The sequence below is a fragment of the Colius striatus genome, chromosome 4 (genome assembly GCF_028858725.1).
Source record: "Colius striatus isolate bColStr4 chromosome 4, bColStr4.1.hap1, whole genome shotgun sequence".
Lineage (NCBI taxonomy): Eukaryota > Metazoa > Chordata > Aves > Coliiformes > Coliidae > Colius > Colius striatus.
The window spans coordinates 26,099,051-26,113,571 of NC_084762.1; positions in this window are offsets into that span (position 1 = coordinate 26,099,051).

The following is a 14,521-nucleotide window of genomic DNA, read 5'->3' on the forward strand; positions in this document are numbered from 1 at the left end:
CATCTTTAGTCATTTACCATGGCAGCTGAATGACTTTTTTTTTTTGTTATGAAAGTTAAAATTGATCTACTGGTCAATTGCACATTCCTTTTCTACTCAGTGTGTCACATGAAAATTCAGAAGTTTCTAGCACATAAAATCAGTATTTTGTTGGTTTTGAAGTGGATAGGAGACATAGTTTGATAGTCTGGACACAGAATAAGTGCTTGAAAAAATAGAAAGGACCTTTGAATAATTCTTATCTTCTGTGTTTTCTTATGTATTAGTTTCCAAAGTTCAAAGACAAGTGTTTTAAATGTTGAATATATCTAGTTTTATTTCAACAGTGAAACGTAGTGAGTTATTTGAGCTGTTGCTTCATTGAGCACAGGGAATTAAAAGGCAGAAAGCGTTAAAAGCTTAATTGAAGTGTCAAAAATAGTCTTGGACAGAAAAACGACAATTCCTATAAGAAATCTAGATAGAACATGGGAAAATAAATGGTCTCTTCTGGTCTATTTCAATGCCTCTGTCTATAATACGTGGTTCTGGTTGTCCATACACCTGTTACATCTTCTTTTAATAAGTTGTTTCTTTTTGACGGCTAACAACTTCAACCAAAGCAATAAAGTATCATTGTACAAACCCTGCTCCTTAATTTTCATTACCAAACACTTGCTGACAACGTTAACATAGTTTGTAGGTCTCCTCTCACAATCTTCCCACTCAGAGTGAACCTGATCCTCATTAATATAAGCTGTCTGCCTCCTTGATTGCCCCATCTGCTCTGCTACTGTCAACTTTGGATTGTTTCTCTAGCACTGATTACATGCCAATGCTTTTATAAAAGCAATTCTAAGTAATCTAAGAGTAAGAAATAAACAATGTCTACAACAGTGTGTTAAAATCTAACTGTCAACTCTGAAAACAATTTAACCTGAGGTAAGTATGAGATAGGCTCTGCTTATTAAATCTTACAGGGAACATAATCAGGTCTCTTCTTTTTTTTTTGATTATTGGTTAATGTGCTTGATTATCTTCTCTCTTTGGTTGAATAATTCCCTCATTCTTTTTTCCTTTCCTTTTAGAGTCTTCCTGATTAGAAAGAGATTTTTCACTGAGTGGTCTGTCTGGGGAAGTGGTGGATTCACCATCCCTAGAGATATCTAAGAGACACATAGATGGTGTGTTGATAAATACTATTTAGTTTAGTGATGACCTTGGCAGTGTTGGGTTAGTAGTTGGACTAGATAATTTTAAAGGTCTTTTCCAACCACAATTGTTCTGCTTCTAAGCTTCCAGATTGTTTCTGGTACATGAAGTGGGAACCGCCCATCTGAAGCAGATTACCCCTCTGTGAACTGCTATTTCTGGCATCTGGTGAGCAAAGCAGTAACCACTTACCTCATGTACCTCGTGAAAGTTAGACATGTCATTGTTATTACTTCTGCTGCTGCTTAATTGACCTACATAGACAAGAAAACTTCTCTTTCATGACTCATTACTCCACTAAAATCTGTTGTATTTATTGTTGCAACTGTGCCAGTGGTAATTCCTGTGAGGTGTCATTTCTGGAGCATTAGGTGGGATGGAAAAAGCCTACTTTTTTTTTTTGTCATTGAATGTACATAAGATGCTGTGCAGAAAGGGAAAAACACTGAAAATAAAATAATTGGAGATGATTCTTTTTGTAGATTTACCACTTTAATTAGAGGTGATACTCAAAAATGTCTTTAACATACAATTTGTCATTAATAAAGAAAGACAACAATGAAACATGAACTGTTCATTTACAGGATCTTCTAGTCAATGACATGAATTTAAAAACATCACTAGTAGTCAGCAAGACAAAAACATATAAATTATTATACTTGATCCATAAGTTTGAATTTGTTTCTGTCCTGTAATTTTGAGTCAGTTCTTATCAGCATTCTGTATATCTCAGAAAAAAAAAAAAAAAAAAAAAAGAAAGAAAAAGAAATTGCAACCCCCCACATCTTTGCAGTTTCCTGAGAGAAAGTTTCCTGGCAGGAGTCTGAATTAAAATGGAAGCCATAACAAAGTTATGCACCACTTTTAAGGGAGGAAGAATTTTAAGGGTTAGAGGTAAACCAGACATATTTTCAAGCTTTTCATATCCACACTAAGACAGCAATCACTAGCTACAGAAATAGAAATCAGTAGATTTCTGTCAGGATATACTGAAAATGGCCATTGCCTCTAGCATGCAATAATTGTATTAAACCAGTTATTAATCCAGTTAGAGTAGGACTTAAATTTATTATTTTCACAAAAAAAAAAATTGATAGATACTGTGTGTATATGAATAAGGATCCGCTACTATTGATGTAGAGCTTTATACTAACATGTACTAATAAACCTTATACCAACTTATCGCAATAGTTTGAAGCTCATTTTTCAGACAGGACAAAATTCACACACAAGCTGGAAAAGGTCGTGCTCATCTCCTCACACAATACCCTCGGGGTCCTCCAACTTCCTAGAAGGCAGAAACCGATTCTGCGAGGGGCCGAGTGATATCTGAAGTTGCGGAAAGATCAGGGGTGAGAAAGCCTCAGGACTTATCAGCCTTCATCTCCCAAGGCCCCATAGACCATCACCGGCCATCACCTGGAGACACCACGCAAATGAAAGGAAGAAAAGACCAAATTTACATGTGAAATCGGGGACAGGTTGTGTCTTTGTCTAGGCGGATAATGTCATCATATGATTTTGTAACTTTGTATAAAATATAAGTCAAGCAAGTTGCTGAGTCGGGTGCGCACGTTTGTGGTGAAGCAATCCCCGTGCGCCCGGTGCCGAATAAACACACCTTCTTTATAACTCTTTGAGTTATAGAGTTTGCTTCCGCAAGTCAGTCGTTAATAAAGGGTTTATGCCTAGTTGAGAAATGATGACAAAAAATAAGGCCACATCATGCCTTGAATAATCTACCGTGCTGAAGGTTTCCCAGGGTACGTAGCAGCTTCTCCTCTACATACAAGTAAGAATTCCTGAAGCTCTGATCATTGTGAAGCTCTGACCGTCATCTTATCAGTCTCTAAAGATGTTCTTTTGCTAAGGACTATCAGTTAAGGACTATCAGTTAACTCAGGCTGCACAATCAAAGGCATCCCTGAGAAACACATGGGTAACAAAGTCACAACAAATTCAATACACACCTTCAAATCACTTCCCAGTTCACAATAGTGACATAGCTAGCAAAGTGCATTGTAGCATCAGACATATCCCACCTATCTAGCCTAATAGGGCAAAAACAACCTGAGAATGTTTCTGAAATGACAGACAGCCATCAGCACCTAATCTGGGATTTCAACTACTGATAACATTTCAAGTCCAAAACAAACTGAGAAGCCTTCACACCACAACTCTCTACTTCAGGACTCTTAGAGTGCTTGTGTCTCCCTTACTAGATACTTAAGTCTCTGAACACTCCAAAGTTTGAGTATCAAGTACCTATTAATAGGTTCAAAGCTCAGCTTTGAGGACTATTTAAGTCCAATTGAAAAACAAAAGAATAAGACCCTTCACCACCTAATTCCTCAAGATAGTCAACAATTCTTAGCACTAAAGACACAACAGAACAGACCTTCACAGAAAAAACAAAGGGAATTTAAAGAACACAGGTTCATGACCTACTCCAAACTCCTTTCCTAAGAACACAGAAATCAGACAAAACAAGACAAAGCATTGTTTTCTGAAATAGTTCTACAAGCAGCCACTTGCTAAAGAAGCTTCTAAACTATAACTTTCAAGAACAACCAAAAAAATAGGTACACGCTTATAAGCTCTGAGTAAAAGATGCACAGAAGAGGACTGAAAATTTACTCTTCATTGCAGCCCTTGTAATTAGTTGGGTCTGCTACAGCTGAGACCAGTGACTTCTCTGACTCCCCTACTTCCACAGGCTTTGTGTTCACTTTGCTGAATGAGCAGTTCCTACTTTAATTTCTGTTAATTTCTAATGTCTCCAATTGTGATGCTAATTAGAAACCAAAGAATTGTCTTGCCATGTTTTAGACAGGAATGCAGCAAGCTGATGGATGAGAGCACATTCCCCTGTGACTTCCTAACACTATAGGAAGGAAAGGAATGTGGCTCTACAGAACAGTTTGAGTAATTAGAGGCCTTAATTAGAAAGTAGAACTATGCTTCCCGGCAGCTGTATAATTTTCCCTTGTTTCCATTAGGAAATATGCCTTAAAGTTTTCCTCTAGGTTTTCTTCAAACAAAGCTTCCTGGGTTTGAGTGTAACTATTAATTTAAATTACTGTACATTTAACACTTCAAGCTTAATTCAACACATTATTTAAGTATGTATTAATTCTAGTCATATGGCTTGTCTCATTTAATAATGCTTGAATGGGATATTTCCCCTGGTCACAACTAAATTCTCTTTAAGTACTCACCTTAAACCTTTAAGTCAGGTGTAAGATGCAAATTAATCCTTATCTTTTCTCATATTTATATTTTATCTTCTCTCATTACTTCAGATGAAAATGCAGTTTATTGACTGTCTAGACATCTCCATTTCCTTTCCTTTTTACACCCCATTGATTTCTGTTTCCTGCTACCTACCACTAATATGATTACTTGCATTCTCACTGTTTTGATTCAGAACATAGCCATGAGTTATAAACATATGTTTCAAAATAATTGTTTGGATAGGTAGGGTATTTTTAAACTTTTGTGATAACAATGTCAAGACATTTACTAACCAAACTGATTTGTGCTAAGATATTGCAGTACATTTGCCAATGTCCTGATTCTTTAAAGTCTGAAAGGCTAAAGAAAAAAAAAAGCACTCTGAAACAACCTCCTGATATCGTGGATCTGATGGGTGGTGGTTGTACTACTAGGACATGTTCCATGTCTGTTCATTAATTGAGATCATTGTTAAAATAATCTTTTTTTCCTATTGAATTAGGAAAGTGACAACTATCAGGCAAAAAAGTTTGCTGGTGGTACATAAAGAAGCTATCTGAAAGTTAAACTGCTAAATATTTTATACTGTAGCCTTTCAAATTCTCAGACAAGCACAAAATCAAAATAACAACCTATCCAAATGGGAGCAAAATATGTTTTTAAGTAGTGCTTTTACTTTCAGAAAGAACATTGCTCAAGGCTCTTTCTGAATCTATGTACACATACACATATTTCTTCCATGGGTCATGCAAGAACTCTTGCTGTAAGGAGTTTAAACAGCTTAAAGTAATCCAGCTAAGAAAATTTCTGTGAATAACTAGTGATTTTAATTATGTTTTAAGTGTAAGTATTGCCATTACATCTGTGGGATAAGGAAAAAAAAACCCTTCAGGAATAGTTTCTCTCACTCTAGAAAACTATTAAATATGATATCTTTCACACAAGTCAGAGCAACAATAAGACTTACCTTAAAGCTACAACTTTAAAAGAGATAGATGAAATTAAAACTGAGGAAGATATGGGTGCCTATAGTTTAAAGTCTCCTTTGAAACATCCAGGGTATTTCTTTTTCAAATTGTGTTCAGGACTAAATCCTACTGTTCTGTCTCTCATGTTACTGAGAATAAAAGATGAAAAGTAGATAAAAACATGGAACTTGCAGAAAAGACTTGAGAGTTCCAGCATCTGAACTGTCCTATTTTTAAATAATGCTGTTGATAGAAACCACAGTTAATTAAATAGAGTGAATATCATAAATTTTCAAAAGCTTTTCTATTTTAAGAATTTGGTAATTTACTATACACTGGAATTTAATATCACCACTCTGAAATCTTTTTTCATCTCTACATGAAAATTGACCTCTCAAGACAAACTATGTTTCTTAAAGGTGGTAAGTATAGAAAAAAAACATCATAATGAAGGTCAACCTACAATTCATACATCTATATTTTATATATTGCACCAGAGTAGTCATTATCTTTCCTCCTACTGGAATAGTTACGTCCTGAAATACACTCACTAAGTTTGCAAATATTTTCACCCTAGAGTATTAACAATACACCAGTACTGGTAGTTAAAGATACATTTTGTGTTGGAAATAAGATAAATAAAAACCCTTTAATGTAGTAACAAACTTGGAAATGAGGTCTGAGAAATGAATGTTTGAAACTAGTTTTACTGTAGTGGGAATTGAAGAATTTATTTTCACGCTACTATGTTTTCTTGTAATATTTCTATTCTAACACACTGACTAGTAAAAGCAACTTGTTACATTTTGTCACCATATCATTTCTAAGTCTTAGTCCCTAGACAGTATGTAACATGGACCAGCCACAAGTGACAATCCTTGCGCTCTTTCAAGAGTACAAATTACCCTGGAGCTGCCAGGGAGAGCAACTAATGTGCATTTTTGCACCTTCCTAAGCAAGAAGAGCTCCCCATCTGTAAAGGAGGAATATTTACTTTGTTGTCTTCACTCTCCACTACAAAACTGTCCTGTATATTGAAATAGGGGAGAACCCGAGCCTGAAAAGTAAGATGTAATTATACAAGTCAGAAATACATCAAAATGCATGCAGCAGCACGTGGGAAGCAAAATCTCGGTTTTCTCTTTCAAGTGTATGTTAAAGAAAAATAATGATTTAACTACAGCTTGAATCTTCTAGCAATTGAAAGTTATGATGTCAGCTAAGCCAGAGAGTCTGTTGTACTTCCCTTATGGCAATAAGGGAATATGACTTAGCTTAACTATCAGAGGACACATTAAGTGTCATTACCCTGTATTTCCCTTGAGCTAGCAATGTAGCTACTGTGGCTCAGCTAATGCATGGTAACAAACTGCAAGCAGCAGCTTTAACATCAACTGGATCTATCACAACTTTCTTTTAATGCCATTTTTTGCAGTTATTACTGCGAGGTTATTTTAATTTTCTGCAGGAGAGAAGAAAAGTTATGCCATTTTCCAGTTTTTATTTTCACAGGAATACAAACGCACAGCTGCAGTGATGTGTGTCATGCTATTTTAACTAGCAGCAGAAGGACTGCTATATTAGAGTGGAGAGTGTGTTCACACTCTGCACTGGATTCAGAGGAAGGCAGCACCTGCCTCCTGGGTTTGTAGACTTTGAGAGGGCCCAAATCCTTGTGGACAGGCAGAAGAGTAGGCAGTACTGATTAAGTGCCATGTGCAGGGCTAGGGTGAGGCAGGCCTCCTGGCTCTTCTTTCTCCTACATATTTACTCCAATCTCAGTCTTATGTGTGATTCTTAACCATGAAGAAGTGAGTCAGCTTGCATATCTCAGATGACCATTCTCTCTGCCCTGTGAATGCAGAGAAATTTATCAGCCATGAAAGCCGCAGTAGAAAAGGTTGTAGCTGTCTAACATGGAGCCTGACCATTGAGAAGATCTGTGTCTGCTGTTTGCATAACGTTCTTTTCTCAGTAATACAAGTGACAGAGATCGCTACAGAGTTCAGATGCAAAGGAATTTCATATGATAAAGTAAAACCACCCAAAAGGCTTGTGAGCATCATTGTAAAAGATGGAATAACTCAGAAATCAAAATAAGAATCAGTTATAACAGAAAACGTTATACAACTTCAGTGCATGATCACCATCTATTATTTCTGCCGTTTATGTAATGGGTTTCAGTAGGTCTCATGTATTTCAGCTTCAAAAGTCCACATATCACCTTACAAACCAGACATTTTAAGTCATTTACTCCAAAGACACAATGATTTGTTTGCCTTCAGCATTATTCTTCAGACTTATACTTGTCTTTCCTTATCATATTCAATATTTATGTAAAAAAAAAAATGTTGGAAGGCTGATATGTCTAGAAGTTATTATTTTCTCAAAAACTCATTGCTGCATTTATCCCAAAGCTATTAAAATGTGTGGAAGGAGTAGGGAATAAAATTATCTTTGTAGCTTCATAGTTTCATTACTAGAAGTTTAAAGAAAAATAAATAAACTTTAACAGGTTTTTACTATGGAAACAGGACAAATAATCTCGGTGGGTATCCTGAGTGCTGCATTTGAAATTTGATTTTGGGGTTTTTGTCCCTAGAAAGGCCTGTGGGGAAAAATTATTAGGATGAAAGAGTAAGTCTGGAACTTCAGAATAATTTTAACAGTGGTTGCCAAACTTTTGAAGCCTTCATGAAACAGCCTATTGGGAAGCATTCTAGCATTGCTGGCTAGTAAAGAGAAGAATTATAGATAAACAGCCAAGATAACCGTAACTCTGAAGAAAAGGTGATAATATTGTTAATATCATTTACAGAACAAGTGGGGAAAAAAGAAAGACTTGGGGAACAGTTTACATTTTTACAAAATCTAGAATTTCTGCAAGGACTTTAGATAAAGTTTCTTTGTGCTTCAAAGAAAACCACTAGGCATATCCTAAGGCTTTGTAAATAAGAGTAGAAGCTATCGCAATGGAAAAACTTTTGTGAAATGTAACTGCAAACCCATGACGCAGAAGGCAGTCAATGAAGTTAGCCCCCCAGCAAGGCAGCGGCCATCCAAGTCATTATTCACAGTCTTTTTCTTCTCCTGGTAAACTTTATTCTGCTTGTCAGAATCCACAAGGCTAGGACTTTATCTGTCACAGTGAAAGCCAAGATTCTTCTGCAATCCAATGTATCTAAGAGCTGGGGATTTGAGAAACAAAATCTCAAAAGCTTCAAATATGCCCCGAAAAAATGTAAACACAGGAAGTGTCATGGGGACTTACCATGTTCCTGGGGAGGATGCTCTAGTGACTGTTTTTACTCTAAAAAATTTTTTTTACATCATGAGGAACCTCTCCTAGTAGAACTTGTACCCATTGCCACTAATCTTCTCCATGTGGCTCCTTGTGAAGACAGAGCTTTCATCATCTGTAGTAGACATTTAAGCACAGGCATACAGTCATGATATCTCCTATAAGCCTCTTCTCCAGGGAAAAAAAGACTATAATGTACAGTATGCATGTTCCTTTACCACATGGTATACATTTTACTCTAGTGCACAGTATTTCTACACAAATAAATAAATAAATAATAATTTCTAGAGCTTTTGGCTCCAACCAGAGACTAAACAGTAATATAAATAAAATTGTTTCCTGGATGTTTCAGGCAGTTCTTTCTCTACCTCTCCTCCCATCAAGGCAGGATGACTCCACAGCAGCCTACACCAGTCTATTGATAGCTTCAGTCCTGCACTCCCTTTTGCAGGACACAAACATCCTGTCATTTGCACTATCTCTGCCATTCGTATTTCTCAGTGTAGCCCCTTTCAGAACGGCAAAACAAACATGTCGGCATTTGGTTTTGATCGTTTGATTTGATGGATTAGTGCACTGATTCATCTCTGACAAGGGAGGTTAATATAAATTAGGAGCCACTACAACCACCATCCAGGTGGGTTTGTGCTGCTATTGAACTCCAATCTAATGTTCAGTACTTAAGTGTTCTTGCTGCTACTCACCCTGAAATTAATTATTAGTAGGAGAACCGAATCCCTAAATTCTATCATTTATGCTGTTATGAATTCATTGTAAATTTGTGCATTTGCGTCCTGTCACTCATATTTCTTTGTCCTCTGTGTTCAAGTCTGGAGGCTAAAATTTGGTAACACAAGCTGTGCTGAAGAATCAGTGCTAAAGATTAACAGGGAACTACTGGATCTTCAAATGTGGCAAGTTTTTTTAAAAAAAATGAATTGACTCAGTGTCAACTGTGTCTTAGCAGCTTCTGTATTTATGAGTCCAGTGTTTCAAACCACGATTTTACAGATAAGGAGAAGAAGCACTCATATTGTGGTTTCTGAAATGACAAATGGAGGTATCCTTTTAAGAACAAATATTCCGAAAATGCTGAATGGTGTTATGCTGTCTTGAATTGAACAGGGAAAACACTAGGGCTTTGTATCTGACATTTCATTTTAAAAATAGCCTGTGCCTGAGCAGAACACGAAGGCAGCTATTGTTTAAAAGTGTAAGTAATGATTCAGACACTTCTTCCAATTTCTTTTCATCAACTACAATGTTACTACCTGGTCAAAATACATATTGTGATTATGTGTGTTTATAAAAGCTGAAACAAAAGAAGTTTTAAAGTGATGTCAAGAATAAAGCTGTCCCTTCCTATTCAACAGTTATATGATCCACATTAATATAATAGCCTAAGACATACAACAGAGGTACCTGAGATAAATCAGATACTGAAGGAAAAGTTATTCACAAGTGAGCTACACTGCCTTGTTTCCAGGGTTAAATCCAGCAAATGTCACATGCCTGAACAAAGGAGTCCAAAGTCACAAAGGGCTGAAGCAGCTTCTATGGGAACTGAGATGAAGCTTTACTTGCAGTGCAGCGTTGGTCTAACAGTGGTCTCACTCAGCTTCTTAAGAATGGACCTGAGCTTCCTATGTCTGGAAATGTTATCACCTTCAATAATGCTCACACTCAATGGACATGTTCCCAAATTGACATACTAAAAAAAATACTAGCTTCACTCAAAGTCAGTGTAATCGTAATGATTTATATGAGCTGGTCATTATTCTTCATGATTCTTTTTTGTACCATTGTTGCCCCATAATAAATACTTCACAACTAATGATTGTTGATGGGTCATTTTCAGGGCCACCAAGTTGATCAGGGGACTGGAACATCTTTCATAGGAGGAAAGGCTGCAGGAATTGAGGCTGGTTAGTCTGGAGAAGAGGAGACTGAGAGGAGATCTCATTAACATTACAAATATCTAAAGGGTGGGTGTCAGGAGGTTGGGGCATCCCTTTTTTTCTATAGTAGCTAGCAACAGGACAAGGGGTAATGGGATGAAGCTGGAACACAAAAAGTTCCACTTAAATATAAGAAAAAAACTATTTCACTGTGAGGGTGAGGGAGCAGTGGCACAGGCTGCCCAGAGGGGTTGTGGAGTCTCCTTCCCTGGAGGTCTTCAAGACCCACCTGGACATGTTCCTATGTGACCTGATCTAGGTGAACCTGCTTCTGCAGGAGGGTTGGACTCGATGATCTCTAAAGATCCCTTCCAACCCCTACCATTCTATGATTTTGCAAATTTTTAAAAAAATCCATTCACCTGGGAACAAAACTAACTAGAGTAGGTATGTGCATTATCAAAGAGAAGATTCCTTAATTCTCCTCTTAGTCACACCTTCCCTTACTTCCTAGCTACACAGGAAAAAAACCAATAACTTTATAGCATTTTAATAATGGAATAAAGTTCTCAAGTGAGGAAAAATAAAGAACACAGTTTACAGGCTGAGGAATAAGTATTGATCTCCAGCATGAGAAAGATTGTTACTCCAGAAATTATTCAGTTCTCCTTACTGAGTCTTAATTGAGAAAGGATTGAAAAAGACCATATTTCCACTGCAACTTCTTTAAGGAATAACACTTGGTATTGGGTAAGAAAACTGATTTTTTCATTTTTCTGCTGAAAGCTGTACTGTCCTTGTCCAACCTTCCTATCCATCTAGAGGCCAAATAGAGGTCACCTTTCTACAGGGTACTTTGTTCAAACAACTTTGTATAGCAAATTGTGTTTAAAGATTGACTTCACTGGGAAACTTACTGGCTCAGTTCAGAAAAACTACAGATAAACTTTCATAATAATAACATTTTTGTTTCTGACTCCAACTAAAATCAGAACATCTGGGATAAAGAACAATGAAAAATGTTTTCCTCTCAGTTATCTAAAATGTTTTGGTTCAAGTATGTTTTGAATATTAGATTAAAAGTTCAGTTCTCATTTTATCAGCAGCAGTTCATCTAGCTATTATCCCTTTGATTCCTGCATGTCCAGGATGCACAGAAAAATCCCAGAAACTCACTAAAAGACAAATTGGTCAAGGGAAAGTTGTTTGGCCTCCTCTTCTCACAAAAAAGATTTTGTTTTTCTTCTCCTTGCATTTTACAATGATTTTTTTTAAATACAATATTCACATTTTGTCTTCTTGTGATATTGTCATCCAGTATTCATACAGGTGCATAATATCTTCCCACTGTGTGCATTCTACAAGGACAATGGCATTTCAATAAATCAATACTGTATTTAAGGTAAGCTTCAACTCCCTGGATGAGCCAGAATGTCCTGCTTAGTGAAAGAGCTGATTGACTGCTAAAAAAGGATTAGGAATTACAAGTAAAATCAGTTTTAAAATTACATTAATTAGCAAAACTAACATACTCCCAATTCACAAGTCTCTCATAGCTCTATTTTCTAAAGCCCCAAATAAAAACAAATACAAAATATATTCGACACATCAGACGTTTAGGAACACAAATATATCGGAAGACATCAAGTAAGTTATTAAATCTATTTTTCTCCTAAAAAATACAGCAGGATTATTTCTGCATTCCCATGATATAAGCACTGCTGGTTTCTCATCTTCTTTTTTATACAGAGAAAACATCAGAAACATAGGTAATTAGGCCTGGAGATATAAATAATCTAGACAGAAAAGCATTTGAAAAAACAGTAATTAGCATATTAAAGAAGGAACTTACATAATAGTTCCTTTAATAGTTTGGGGATAATCTTGTGTAGTTTTACATGTAGACAGCATAGTTTCTACAGGAAAATGATAAATCAGTCACATGTATCTTTTACTAATGCACTTCTGTTTATGCAAGAACTGGCTTAGTACATCAGCGACAGTTCTTTAAAGATTAGGAGATTCTTCGCATGAACAAAACCAAAGTTACTTGATATTTAAATTATGTGTAAATTAAAATTGGTCAGGTGAGAGAAAATTTCTTTTACTCAAGTTGTTAAAAATACCTGTATTAAATTCAAGGAATTTAAAAGTGACTATCAGGATACTAAGTAATTTTATAATGGGTTTTATTGCAATAACTGATTTTTCAATTTCTTTAAACTTTTCTATGTAAACCTATGGCATATAATTATGTAGTACAAATATAATATCTTTTGTGAATATCTATGTACATATGTCCCTTTGTCTATTGATGATCCAGGAAGAAATCTATATTTTTGTGAATGTTTGACTCAGTAGTGAGGGTCTTTCTTTTGTTCTTCCAGCAGTTGTTGACCCATTCTTACATGGAGGAGAATGCACACAGCTTTTGTTCTACTTCCTTTGGAAAAAACAGAATACCTTCAGCTTTATGTTCAACTGCTGAAAGAGGAGCAAACACTGAAACTGGGAATGGTTGCCCCAACAGAAAACCAATCTGATTTTTTTCCCTCTCTTCCTTTGCCATACACTGCTTAATATACGTCTTCTGTTCTACTATGGCACACCAATTATCAGTGTTATTAGTCTTTGCTGATCAAATTGCTGTGCATATATTGTTCTAAAACCTTGATGAACAAAAACAAAAGTAGATTTGCACAAAACCTCAGGCACTGACTATCTAGGGAATTTTTTTACAATGTTTTCTGCTGTTCTCCAGCACCTGAAATTTCTGTTGGGAGTCCCTGGGCTGGTTGTTAGTTCTAATTATAAAACAGCGTCTTGATGAAAATACATGCCAGCCTCAAGAAGATCTGTACATAGAAGACTGAATTGTATCTCTAGAAACCTGTTGGATATCTTTGCTTCTTTTTAAGTCAATCACCCACTTCCTTTTATTTTCTCTTTTTTATGTTATGACCTAGACTCTATATTTAGCAATATAGTCATAGATCAACCGTCATATTTCAATATTATTTTGCAAAATCAAGGAAAAATTAATAGGTGCTTATAAACAGATACATTATGTTTGGATGGAGTGATTCAAGGAAAGTAAGTTTTTATTTTCTTTGTCTCATATAACAATTAATAGTCTATATCTGAACTTTGATGGTTTGGGGTTTTTTACCTGTGTAGATATGATTAATTCTCTTATCTAATATTGGAAAATACTAAGAGAAGGATTTAAAAAATCTCACCAAATATATTTGCCTTGCAAATTGTATATGCCTTACCCCAGGCATACCAGAATAAGGAAACTAAATGCATGTAGTTGTACTTAATGCACTCACTGTCTGCACAGCCATAGCAAAAAGAACACCAGGACCCTGATACTACAAAGCAATTGTGTCTTTTCTGAGTATGGTTATAATATTACCCTTCACTTCTGTTCCTCATTAGTAAGTCTGTCCCAGAAACTATTTTGGGTTATAATCTGTCTCTTAACTATATCCACTTGATGGTTCTACCAGAGAGGATAGTAGTTTACAAAATTATCTGCCTAAACTTTCCTCTAGCTCACCCTCTTCCCATTTTTCCTGCCTTGCTTTGTGTTTCAAATTTACTATTTTCTTCCCAGAGGCGCTTTTTCTCATGCTATTTTAATCTCAGCCCTAACTTACTGCTTCTGCTTCCAATTATCTATATATATTTTTTCCTCCTCTTGAAGAGCATTGAGATGATGGGGGCTGTGTTGCACTCTGCCTCACCCACACATCTTTATATATTATTAAATAGCAGAAAAATGTAGATTCCTTCTGTTTTCACAGTTTTTAATGTCACTCTTTAAATGGTCAACATGGAAGCCTGATGTCACACAATCTACAAAGAGCCAAAAAAAACCAAACTACTGAATGCCTTCTTTGCTTTAGTCTTTACGGCCAAGGCTG